Source organism: Silurus meridionalis, chromosome 15 (assembly GCF_014805685.1).
Source record: "Silurus meridionalis isolate SWU-2019-XX chromosome 15, ASM1480568v1, whole genome shotgun sequence".
Taxonomy (NCBI): Eukaryota; Metazoa; Chordata; class Actinopteri; order Siluriformes; family Siluridae; genus Silurus; species Silurus meridionalis.
Genome location: NC_060898.1, coordinates 24,116,887 through 24,130,915, shown reverse-complemented (window position 1 = coordinate 24,130,915; position 14,029 = coordinate 24,116,887). Strand labels below are relative to the sequence as shown.

At 39.6% G+C, this 14,029-nt stretch overlaps 1 long non-coding RNA gene across 1 annotated transcript; it reads right to left on the bottom strand.

The window, feature by feature from the left end:
- Window positions 1-1,403: 1,403 nt before the first annotated feature.
- Window positions 1,404-5,521, bottom strand: LOC124398125. The gene is made up of 3 exons (XR_006928021.1): window positions 5,421-5,521; window positions 5,098-5,332; window positions 1,404-4,499 (listed from the first exon to the last, which is right to left on the bottom strand). It is a non-coding gene; the product is annotated as an uncharacterized LOC124398125 (long non-coding RNA).
- Between the last annotated feature and the right edge of the window lie 8,508 nt (window positions 5,522-14,029).

Genomic DNA, 14,029 nt, shown 5'->3' with positions numbered 1-14,029 from the left:
ACAGTGACGACACGGAGGAACCCACCCGGATTGAATAGGGGTCTGTTTATGTTTAGCCATCGAATGGAATGCCGAGGGTTTACTCGACTCTAATGTAATCTAGCTTTGTGTTTGGATTATTGTGATTCTGATTTTACTTCATTTGATCATGTTATAGTGTAAATTTACTAATTACATTCTATGTGTTTTGTTATGATTAAAACAATAATATAAATATAAAACTAAGCACCCTGACGCTGTGTTACTGTTAGGAACATCATGAGACCTTGGTGGAGGTGATTGTAAAACAATTTCCATTAAGCCATAAAAGCCATTTCTTGCTTTCTACCCTCTGCCTGTGTGTAATGGTGCTGCCCTCAGTAGGAAATGCCACTTGAGTTTCCCTTGGGAACACATGAACTCTGAGAAGGGCAGCAACATGCTTTTTTTTGGCTGTCTGGAGACAAACAGCCGCTGGAAGAGGAGGATGTGAGGAAGGCTGGGGGTTGCAACTGATTACAGTTTGATCTGGATTTCCTCCCACCGAAATCTGAATGCACATTACACGGTTTTAGACACAGTTTCCTAACTCATTTTGCGGCTCTGGGACTACTCAGTGCACGTCTGGTCAGTCTGCGAGCAAACGCGGAGGCTACGATATTTGCCAGCATGCTTCATTTTCTAGCTGATGAATCCTGCATTGTGTGCTCCTCCATGATTAAGAACACCCCTAAGAAACAGCTCTGAGAGTTAGGATCATCTACGAGTGATTGTGCACACTGCAACATCCACCAAACAACTGAGAAAAGTGATAAAGTTCATGTATTCCGTGCTCAGCTTAATGAACGCCGACCTTCTCCCCCAGCTACATGTTTCCAGGACGTTCCTCAGACACCAGTTACCCGATGCCAGTTCAGGCTGCTGGTGGCAGACAGAGATCGGTTTGAGGAAAAGAGATGTATTGCATTGTTCCGTCACATAGTAAATCGAATTTCCACAGAGCTGTTCCCAAGTTGTTTATGTATTAAAGCATCTGGAATATTAATGAAAGACTTTTGAAACTATTTCCTGGCACTATTTACTCAGCGACCACTTTCCTCACACTTCTCCTCACAGTTGGTGACAGTGGCTCGGCCTGAATGGTGCACAATCTCGCTGAAGTGAAAAACGTATTCATCTGTAAATCCCCACACCACCCCGTACCCCACCCCTCACAGTTGTTTTCCCAAACACCGGATTTTTCTTTGGTACTTGGGAGGGAGTAGTGCTGACAGTATTTATAGCTTAGTGTTCTAACCAAAATTATCAGTGTACCACAAAATAACTTCCTCAGTCCAGACCACAAAATAACAGGATGCCTTTAATTGTGCATATTTATTAATTTTAGCAAGGGATCACTGCTTTTATAAATAGCCATTCTTCTGCAAAAGTTCCAGTGTTGACTATATAAACTTCCTCGCTCTCTTTTCTTTCTTCCCTCTGCACTGGCATGGCTGGATCATGAGCAGGTGATGGACCAGAGCCTCGGCCTCTAACAAATTTATATTCCTCTGGTTTCTATAAACGTTTGATATTTTGTCAAATATGGACACTAAAAATCACTAATATCATCAATACCTTCAGCCGTATTATTTTGATCTACCAGAACTTTCCTTCACTGATGCAGTAGTTCCAGGTTGTGTTTATGAGAAGATAAACATATTTATGTGGTATTTATAACATTTCCATAATGCATGTGCCTTCACACTGGGATTCTGGGTCGATAAATCTCAGAGAGAAGTTTTCAGCATGAATCTGAATGTGTTCCTTCTACACAAAAGGAATTAAAACTTAGTGAAGATGTTACCATCTGTTGTACAGACCAAACACCAGAGACATAAGGCCACCATTTTCTCTGGATGAGGGATCTAGAGTTAGAAAGACGTTAGTGCACAGTGCTTTTTAACTGTGTTCAATTCCATAAACTGACATCAATTCATCCGAAAGTTTTTTGTATGTTTGTTAAACAGCAAACCTACGAATGAAAGACATTTTATTATTCTTACTTCTAAAGCAAAAATCTTCAGATATCTCCAATAAATCTCTCCTCTGTACGGTGTATTCCACATATAAAATAGAATGACCTACTGGGTGAGTGCTGGACTGGTCTCCTTCATATTTACCACAATAAACAAGCACTTTCCATCAAAGTGAGTTAGAATGACTTTATGGATGTGGGTCATGCAAGATTAAGTTCTAAGAAGAAAGAAGTGATACGTTTGGCCATGAGAAAATTCCGAATATTGAGATGAGCTCTAAATGAGGTGTTCTGAGTTTTATGAACAGATAAGATCAGGACCGACCTCTAGTGGAAAAAAAGCCCAAAGTTCAGAAAAAGAAAGGACCTGCTCATGATCCAAAGCTCCTATGAGTTTATTACTCAAGCCCAGTGGAGGCAGTACCATGGCTTGGTCTTTCATGTCTGCTTCTGGAATGGATTCACTACTCAATTCAGTTTGATTAGAATATTACTTATACGAATGAACATTGTGACAAATCTCTATTCTTTATCTTTATTGTTAAAAACAATACACTTGGTCTTACTGTGGATGTTGTAGAACCAAGATGGACACAAAACTGCCCAGATCCTCATCTAGACATTAACTGCCTCTTCATTACATGACTGGATTTCTGAACCTCGTCCAACAGAATAATGTTTATCCATCATTGCCAGCAGCACAGGCGGTGGTGAAGTGTAAAAAGGAGGCATTAACTCTGGGATATGTTCAGTACTTTCCTGCTCCGACAATAAAGAACTGAATAATCACTATACAGTGTAGATCTCTTTTACCTCTGGCACCACCAACACTTATACAGCAGGAACAAAGCACATGTATCTTTACCACCTGGAATTTACATACACCTACAACCTCAAACATCTCAGAGAGGAGGATCAATACAAAACATTAATTACCTTAATTACCAAACATCATGAATATCATATGGACTGCTCAATGCCTCCTCAGTCTTCTGCTTCTTGAACCATTTTTGAATTACTTACAGATTATGTTCTTACCATTGTATATCAAGATCACACATGACTACAAGAGAATCGAGAGTTCGTTGAGACTGGCATGTGTGAGATACTTTTGGAAGAGTTCCTGAGATCCATTCTGGAATTGTAGGAATGGACAAGACAATAAATGACAATAAGGTTTCTGGAACATCATGAACATCACTAGACTTCAAAATGACAAACGTACAGAAATATTTGTTTTTTAAACCATGTGGGAACCATTCCAGACGCCAAGGAAATCCAGAATACCATCAACCTTTGTTAGCATTCACTGAACATTTTAATGCAGGATGCAAGACTCTGTCAAGAATGTGCACAGTCCAGAACGAACCAGGAATCTGCCCACAGATATATATATCATATATCCATCCAACCCTGAAAACAGATTTCATTTCATATCCAGATGGTTTTCCTGACATTCTGACCAATATTAGGACTAGTCTCTCATTAGAACACCAACTATGATCAAAAGGTCAGCTAAAACACTTAAACCAGGAAATCAGAAGAATTTCTTATTGAGTATTTTGAGGTCTTTATTCCTATGGTGTGGAGAACCTGCTGAGATATCTGCTATAAATGAGTAGATCTGGAGAAGTTAAAAACGCTGGTGAAGAAGCACATATACCAGATACACAGAACAGTGACATGACCACGGTTTTAACCCGATCTCATCTTTAGTTACACGCAGGTCGATGTGTGTGTTCTGTGTGTTTTTACTATGTTTTGATTTTTACTCCTAGTTTGTTGAATCCTGTGTTTTTGTGTCCATTTCCTGTCTGTTTTTCTATTTTGTGACTTTTGTGACTTGAATTTGTATTTATTGGCTGAATAGGGCTGTTGTTTTATTATATAAATCCTTCCCCACATGGATCCTCACTCTAACACTGAGTTCTACAGGCTGGTAAACCTGAAGCTCTATTTATATCAATCTAATTAATATTGTAAATCATGGTTTGAAAAATGGCCTGGTGAAAATCCAAGCCAGAGGGAAGTGGAACACATACTTGGAGCATTATCGAAAACCTATGACCATATACAGAAGTGTGTAAGTGTTCCAAGAAGGGTCTGCCTGTGTGTGTGTGTGTGTGTGTGTGTGTGTGTGTGTGTGTGTGTGTGTGTCTGAGTAGAGCAGAGTGCTGATATTTCTACACCAGACGCTTTTGTGTGTTTTCCTCTTAATCCTGAAACTGATAAACAAGCAGAAGGGCTCTGAAATAAGGACTGAACATCATGGAGGCTTCACCTTTACTAAAAATGTACAGTTTCTTCTCTGTTGCTTGGCAGGAAGAACGTTTCATTCTTGCAGATGAAGCTGTTCTATGACCCAGAACCAGCCCTGCTCGTTGTCTGAAATCATCTGGAATCTTCTGCACATCTGTACTGTTGATTCATGAAGCCTGCAGGTTAGGTCAGGCCACTGCCAGATGTTTCCTTGTATAATTTTAGGTTTAAAATCTGCATTCTCCTAAAGAAAGCCACATGATGACAGACAGCATTATGCTTCCGTACGATTATTCATCAGTCAAAGGATGTTTATGAAAAAAGATGATTCTGGTGGGATCGTTATGCAATTGTCCTTTATAATTACACTTAAGTGTTTAAGAGATTTAAAGCTGTAAAGCTTTTTACTTGCAGGGTTTAAAGATGATGATCAGCTGCATTTTTAGGCATTTAACCTTATTTTAAACATCTAATCAAAACAAAAAAGTGTTAGGTTGTAAAATGTTGTTTTCAGAGCAGTAACCAGAATTTATATTAATTATATCACAGAGTGAAAGACGTCCTGCACCATGTTATAATCTCTCTTAGTTTATACTTCCATTCAATTTAAACTGTTATATATATTTTATTGTTACATATTTTGGTTTAGATTTTTATCTGTACGAGTGTGTGTACCTCTTATTCATCTTGCTGATGAAAACTGATACAATATTATAACATTATGAGTTTGCAGTAAACCAGAACAACCAATGTTCTTTCAAGCTCACATTTCATATCGTAGCTTCGATTGTTGCCTATAACAAGTGCATTTTAACATGAAGAGAAAAATCTTAGTGCCTAACCTCACATAAAGGCTTGGGCATTGTACAGGTCAGAGCACGGTGTATCTCCTCAGCTGCACTGCAGTCGATGAGGATCATCACAGGATCTGGTCATGAAGGAATAAAGCTGCTTCATAACCCAGTTATCCTGTCTGCTGTTTTCACACTGAGTTTGTACTCAGGATCAATTCTGACTGATGCACCACGGATTCAGTTTCAGGTGTTTACCACCACACTACACCAAGCAAACCGAACTCTTAGGGCAAAAAAACACACAGAATAAAGAGGAATAAAATAAGTTGTGTTACAGGATATTCTCTTCTAAAACACACATTAAAACTCACATCACGCAGACGACAGGAGGTTACAGCCAAAAACCCACATAAACCAGCAGTAAACAGATAAACTGTAATATCACAGCACACACTTCTGCACCACTGTGGAGCCAGACGTCCTGCTGGCTTTATTAGGTGACCGTAAACTAGCCATCCGGGTCCTGGATTAGGTTAATTATTTTCCTTAATTTGGCCTCCCTCTTCCAGCCCGAGAGCAAGGGTCACCTGTGACTTATTTACAATTGCTCCTTGTTTTAACAGTCTGATAAAGAGGGATGGGGGCAGAGGGCAGTCGCTGCTGGTGACTGGAGATCTCTGGGTGGTGTTGGCAAGTCGCGCTCAGCTAGCGCCAAAAAACGTTTACAGCACGTATGATCCATAAAGTGTTAAATGATGCTGTCTGCTCCACTGCAAGAGCTGTCTACTAAATCTGCCCCCCTGCTGCCACGCTGCCACCAGTAAGGGAAAGAATAGGGCCTTTAAGAAGTTCAGAAAGGTAAAGATTTTTTATGTAGAATCATAATGACTGAAAATCTTGCCATGAGGTACATAACAGTTTCTTTAATTTGATCACACTCTAAACACCGAGCTGCTGACGTCATGTGTTTGATAGTGAAGGTGGCGAACCAACCCCCCACCCACCCATATACTGCTCTGTAAAGGAGAAATGAACAGCCCTCTGTCGTATCTTATATAACAGGAAAATGTGTTGATACACGTCTCCGCTCGCTCTAAATCAGGACCTATATGTTTTTTAAGTCTCGTTCAATGGCCAAAAATATGTTTGTTCGGAGCATGGCCCAGTTTTGTGTGGGTTTGGGAACAATTTTCCTGCAACAAAAAATAGACCACAATCAAGCCTTTTTGTAAATTAGACTTCAGAACTAACCACACTTCAAGCCTCTGTTTCTATATCTGACTCTTACAGCTGAAAGTCTGTTTCTGGTTTTCTGTGCTGCTCAAAGTATAATTTTCCTTAAGCCCGCGTCTACGTTTTGTGGCGAAAGTAAAACAATCCACAGGGGCTGGATGTGACTGCGGAAATTATTCATTAACAAAGAAATACTATGTTGTGTCCCGGCTCTGGGGCATCAGTCACTCCCAGAGCAGTAAATGTGCTTTTTCTCTACTGGAAGCACAGGGTATAGTGAAGCAGGAATGGCCGACAATAACAGAGTTATTCTTTTCTTTTTAATTCCTTCCATTTTGCAATAAAAGGCAAAGGCAAAAAAAAAAAAGATTTGGAAACAGAACAAATTGTTGAATGAAGCAGTCTCTTGGCCTCTTGTTTCGAGTGGTGGATGTTTATGCCCATGTGAGAGAAGCCTGACCATGTTTGCCCCAATCCACAAGCCGTTCTATCCTCCTCTGGGACACAAGCCATGTGCTTTAGAGGAAAACCACACAAGAGAGAGCTAGCAGGGGGTAGAATGTTCCAGAAAAAGCCTGGCCACTGCAAGCCAAGACACCAGCTAGAAACTCAACTGGATGTGGTGAATAAGTCAAATTACGGAAACAGAGGGGGAAACCTCAGAGTGAACTGCAGAAGAAATAGAAAAGGAAAGCCATATTTGTTTCATAACATGCTTTTCTGAGCTGCGTCTGTGTACAGAAGGAATGGAGATGTTTGCTGGAATGCCGTGAATTGACGATTAGATCTGAAATACATCATGAACAGGCCAAATAGGTCAAGAGGGGCTTTCAGTTAACGCTTCTGAAAGACGGTAGATGTCTTTTCTCATTGTTTTTAAGAGAATAATTAAAGTAGAAGCAGAGCCGGCTCCATAAGGACTACATCCCTGCAGTTACAGAGGACAGAGACCACTAACAGCTTCCTCTTCACTCCATAACAAACAGCGAGGGGCTCTGCCCCTGAGGCTTCCTGTGTCCCACACACAGCCCACAAATAAACACAATCACGTTCTTCAAGCGCTCAGCTCCTTCCCCTCGCTCGCTCACCCTCCCTCGCTTTCGAAGAAGAAAGGGGAGGAAAAGAATCAGGCCAAAATGGGCAAACTGAAAAGAATCGCGAGGCTAAATGCCTATATGGAGTTAACAAATGAAAACAGAAGGGGAGTTCAGAATGTCACGTAATAACAGCTTTAAACGGATAATCTAGTGTCTCACTTCAGTACTGTCTCATAGAATCCAACTGCTCCCTGGAGTTCTCCACTGTGTAGCCTTAGCTCTGAAGTTCTCAGCATTTTTGTGGGCTTGAGGAACTCAGGAGCTAAATGAAGCCCTCTATTTATTAAGAGCTAATGCGAAATGTTTTCCACGAAAGACGTATATTTTATAGTGGATGTCTGAAACACACTTCATGAACAAAACTTCATCTGTGGACAAATGAGCATAAGATTGGAATGTACTTCTTTTTTAACAAGTTATAATAATAGGGTAATATAATAATATGCTGTTATAATAACCTCCATTCTCCTGGGAAGATATACACACACACACACACACACACACACACACACACACACACACTCTTACACACACACACACACATACACACACACACACACACACACACACACACACACACACACACACACACACACACACACACACACACACACACACACACACACACACACACACACACTCACACACACACACACACACACACACACTCACACACACACACACACACACACACACACACACACACACACACACACACACACACACACACACACACACACACACACACACACACACACACACACATTACAAGAGACTTGAATTCATACTGAAATTAAAATGTACCTACTCAGTTCCTATCCTGACACTCCTGAGTTTTATTATTGGGTTTGTTTGTAGACTTCCTGTTCCTGTTCTAGTATTGATTATGAGCTTTGCCTCATGTTCTGAATGATCTCAGGCTAAACAAAGAACTGTTTTACTTCACTTGCATCCTTCTGTCTATTCATTAATGACAACATTTGAGACGTCAGGATCCGGATCAGGTGATTGATGCTATAATGCTACAATTCTTGAGAAGCGTCTTTGTCAGAACTTTTCTCCTCATATATACATGACAACGCTTCTATTCTGATGTATTTTCCCCGAGTCATAAAAACAGAAAAATCTCAGCTAGCTTCAGGGCTTAAACCTGTTGTGGTATTAGATATATTTCTGGCCTTGAGGGCCACCAACAGATGTTTTTCTCTCAGGAATAAAAAACTGAATTCTTCATTCTCGTGTTCAGGCTCCAAAACCACAAAGTAAATGTAAAACCTTTTTTTTTAAGTGTGACTTATAAGACACTGAGCTAAGCAGTAAATATAATAACATTCCTGATAAACTCATGAAAATGTTTGTGTTTAATTGATTCACTTCGAGTTGCGTAAAACTACAGTTGTGGTAAAAACGCTACTGCTGACACGGTACATTCGATACGCCCGGCTCCTGAGGGTCTGCTGTGTAGAACATGCACTAAAATTCACAATCATTCAAAAGAATGAAGGATAATTTGAGCCGTGCTGCCAAATCCTTAGCCATGAAGTTTCCTGCTGCTCTGGAGATCCTGCTGTGTGGAGCAGAGACAAAGAGAAGCAGGAACTAGAAGCAGGAACTATTTGGTAGTATAAGATTAAAACAAACCCCTGATGATGATGATGATGATGATGATGTGGAGAGTGTCGGACTTGATTTAGATGAACATTGTCTGGGAAGTAAAAATCTTTCGTCTCTGCTTGACCACTCAGGCTGCACACTGCAGCTCCTTTGGAGAATGTGAGATGAGGTCAGTGGGACGGTCAAAGTGAGTAATTTTTCACACTGGTCTCTGAACTGGTACTGGTAATAAACTGGTTATAGGAAGTTGTTCTTGTACTGTCTTGTTCCTGGACAGCTGAACTTCTAATGTTTTTCTGAAGATTAGTGAGATTTACAGAGGCTCTTTGGAACTTTTGGAATTTTGGAAATGGCTCAGGACCACAGGCTGCATTTAATCACCAAACACTGCACACATTAACAGTGATGGAACTGTAATAAATTGACATTTGGTGTTGAGGATGAGGACGGGTTCCGTTTTGAGTTTAATTCCTCTCAAGGTTTTTTCCTCATGCCATCTCAGGGAGTTTTTCCTTCACCACAGTCACTGAATCACACATCAGGGACAAACTTATAACTATAAGGAACAAACATATACATTATTTTATTACCACGTTATCTGTGTAAAGCAGCTTTTAAGGCAATGCCCCTTGTTAAAATCACTCTAGAAATAAAAATAAACTGAACTCTGGTGTGCGGTCATCATACCTGTCAGGTAGAAGAGTTTCATTGTCCAAGCCTGTAGTTTGGAGGACTAAGTGAAGTAGAAGTCAGGAGAGGCTTTTCTGTGAGAAAAATCTAATCAAATAATATCACATTTTATTTGTCACATACACATTCATCCAGAGAGGCCATGTAGTGACCACTGGTTCCACAGCTTCCACCGTTACATAATCACACACTCCAGTGCTCATGTTAGTTCTCACTCTCCAGTGTTCTGTATTGTTGAAAGATTTATGATCAAACTCTTGATGTCACCCAAATGAGAATGAAGTTCTGCTTTTGAGTCTGGTTCCTCTCAAGGTTTCTTCCTCATAACATCTAAGGGAGTTTTTCCTTTCCACAGTCTCCATGCTGCTCATCAGGGATAAACACACACCATTCACCTTCACTGTTACATTCTGTAAAGCTGCTTTGAGACGATGTGTGTTGTGAAAATCACAATAGAAATAAACTTGACCTGCTTTTTACGACTGTCCAAAATACAAACAGAAATAGTTTTTGTATCAACTCACCTTTAACCTTAAAACAACTGTAGTTATTCCAACCTGACCTTTTATACGAAGAACGATCAATATCACACACATGCTGTGGGTTAAACGGTGACCGAGTAATAAAACCTGAATACTGAATAGTATCTTTGTGTTTATATTCAGTTTTAAATGAGCAGAAATTTTGTGTAATATTTCGCAGCAGACTAAAAATGTTCTACTCCAAGTAGAATGTGTGTCTCTGCTTTTTAGTAAATGAGTTTTTAATTTTGATCTAGTTAACCTATGACCTGCCTCTTCTTCACCAGTGCAAAAAAACATCCTGGATAAATATTTGAGCAGGCGGCGTGAGTGCGTTCAGCCCCGGCTCCCTCAGAGGCCCTTCCTGGCCTGTGTCAGCCAAGATTAATGTAGATTCACTAATGCACTGGGGTGGGAAGCACACACACACACACACACACACACACACACACACACACACACACACACACTCCACCAGAGTAGAGAGTTATCTGAGATATGCTTTTCTTCTGTGTGTGTATGTGTGTGTTAATAGGAAGTTAAATTTCCTCTTTAAAGAGGCAGTGGTGGTTTGAAGACAGAACTTTTAAGAAAGAAAAGCATGACATAATGAAAGACAGACACTTGTTTGAGAAGGGAAGAAAAGAAGAGTCGGATCTGAAGGTAATGGAAACTCCTTCAAAAGGTTTGTAGAGTTCCTCCGAACTGCTTCTGTGGAATTGATTAGTCTGGGACAGAGGAAAGACAGTGTGGTCAGTAATGAGAGCAGCAGCAGCACTTTCTTTCCTCCACTATAGAACCAAAACCATAATCTAACACTGGTCCTGCAGGGCCACGGCGTCTCGCAGGGGTTCCTGGGAAAAACAGTCAGCCATTGTGCAGTGAGATGAAGAGTAAAGACTGTAAGAAAGGCTTGCTGTGGTCCTGGCATGGCTGGAGGAAAGGGCTCGAGTCACTGTTACTCACATTGGACAGAGGTGCCTTTGTCTGGTGGCTGCCATCGCCTAGCAGGTGCTTTCGAAATTCCCCCCTTCTTCCTTTCCATGCTCCAGAAGACTTTAGTGTCCTGCCCCCCTGAGGGGTAAGTGGGCTGGAGGGTAGATACCAGTGATGGGAATTCCGGCTCTTTTCATTTGGCTCAGCTCAATTCAATACACTTTTATCTGTATAGTGCTGTTTTTCCCCATTTACATTGTTATAAAGGAGACTTATTGAAATAAATACAATATAAAATAGTACAAATTAAAAAATTATTATATTAAAAAATATATATTAAATTAATACATTTATTCCCAATGAAGAAGTCAGTTTTTTTCTGCATTAAAGCACTTTTTACTACACAACTCAACAATAAGACTGCAATGAATAGACATTCGCTGTTGAGGATGAGGATGGCAGTGATGAACAGTAATGAAGTAAATGTAATGTGTTACTGTTATTAAGTAGATTTTTCACGTGTCTGTATTTTACTGAAGTTTTTCCATTTAAGGAGATTTTTACTGAAACTTCACATTTCAAACTCAAATATTCCAACTACATTTAGTGAAATCAGTCGTTTCTTTTTATTAACGAGGATAAAAACGTAACTGGTGAAACACGCAGCGAGTCACCAATCAGGATCGAGCGCACGCTCTGTTTTACACGTGTTCTGTTTTACACGTGTTCTGATCGGCGCTCGGTGCATCTACTGATCACCAACATACAGTTCAGCATCAGTTCAACATCAAGCAGAACATTTAGAGAGGAATAAATGATGAAGAAACTCCAGACTCGAACTCACCACCACACACGTGACCTCATTTACACGTTTTATTAAAGAAGGTTTTGTGTTCATGATCATTATAATAGAAATCAATCAGTGTTTGAGTCTTTAATATCATTCTATTAATAGATCAGTGTGCTGAGAGTCACATTCGAGTCTTTACACAGAAACTGAGGTGATTAAGTGAAGAATCTTGTGATAAAAATGATCACAGGAACATTAGAGTTATAATAAATCACTACTTTGGAAACTGAAGTACATTTGAAGGCAAGAACCTTTTTACTAAGTGTGTTTTTCTACTCTAAATGAACTACATGGTTTGTGTACTTCATCCACCACTGGAGGATGGGTTCCTTTTTGGTTCTGGTTCCTCTAAATGTTTTCTTCCTTATGTCAAATTACAAATTTTTATACAACTTATAAGCTGCTTTGAGACAGTGTCTATTGTAAAATTAATTAATTAAATTAAATTAATTGAATTGTTGCCTGTCGTGGTTTTCACCAGACGGATTTTCACCAGTTCAGTGATGGAGAATTGAATTTAAAAATGTTAATTGGGATTGTAATCTTAAACCATTGTAGCAAACTGTTTATATTAATTAGAGTCTGAATCAATCATGATTATTACTAAGTGAAACCACCAGTGGCACCTCAGTGATCTTTTGATTCTCTTGTTTATGTGGAGCCATCATCAGCAATGATCTTAGATTGAAGAGAACTTCATCCAGAAGTAGTTCTTCAGGATTGATCAGGCAGATCGAGAAGCAAGTATGGACCAGGATCTCTTAAACCCGAATCAGATGTGTGTGATTGTTTCTATAGGAATAGATTTTATAGGAACCTGCATGGCAGTCTAGAATAAATAAAACCAGAGTTGGATTTTTAACAATAATGGAAGGAGTCTCCAATGTAATTGATATCAACAGTCTGCTGCAGTGGCCTCGTGCTGAAATCACCATGATCAGCTTTACACTCAAGTCTTAATCACGAGTTATAATGAATTGATGTTTGGGGTCAGAAGAGTCTGGTTCCTCTGAAGGTTTCTTCCTTATGTAAGCACTGACTTGATCATCAGGGATAAACTGAATCCCTGATTCTAAAATGTATACAGGTCGCAGAGTTTTGATAGTTAGATTTTTTAATCTTACGATGACAATAACTACACAATATAATAATAAAAGTATTAAAATTGAATATGCAATTTATCTTATGAATTTTAATTTGCATACGATATGTTGGGACGCTGCCAGGATGTACGCATCTCCTGCCGTGTGAGAGATGTTCAGTCGTCTTGGTGATTTGAAGCCTAACTGGAGCTCTGGTCTCTCTCCAGTTTATTTGCGTTGCAGGACACTGGAACAAAGTGCTACATACATACATACATACTGCATAGATTATATATTATTTTAGTGTAAATTGCTCTGTGTAGCTAAATTATGTACTGTATTTTAATACATTTGTAACAAAATACACTACACTACCCCATACTGATCACCACTCTTCAACAATCCTGGGTAGGATAGGTCACGTCTCAACTTACACAAGTTACTATGGAGTTATTGTAATGCATCTCCAATGTAAGTCGTGGAAAACTACTTGTATTTGTAATCTATTTATTACTTTAAAGCTGCTTTGGGATAAAGTCCATTGTTAAAAAGTGATATACAAATAAAACTGGGTTGAATTGAATTTCAGTTTAGTGAAGCACTGATGTTTTCCTCAAACTTTCATTGATCAGCGGTGTCTCACCTTCGATCAGCTGTATCCTGCCTCAACTTTGGATAAAAACTCAAAATGTTCTGTAAAACTGACACCAAATACACATCTGTAAATAAAAAAAAATACTGATGCAGGAATTTACTGAATTTATTGATTTTACAGACTTGGGGTTTTCAGCTTTGGTCATCTAGTAAGGTGGAGTAAAGCTGGTCAGTGGGAAGGTGGAGAAAAAGGAGGAAAGAAAATGTGAGAAGAAAGAGTGGGAGAGATTAACACACTAATCCAATATCCGATGCTCCTGGCTGCCTTGGAGTCAGTGCTGAGTGATGCCTGATGTCAGCAAA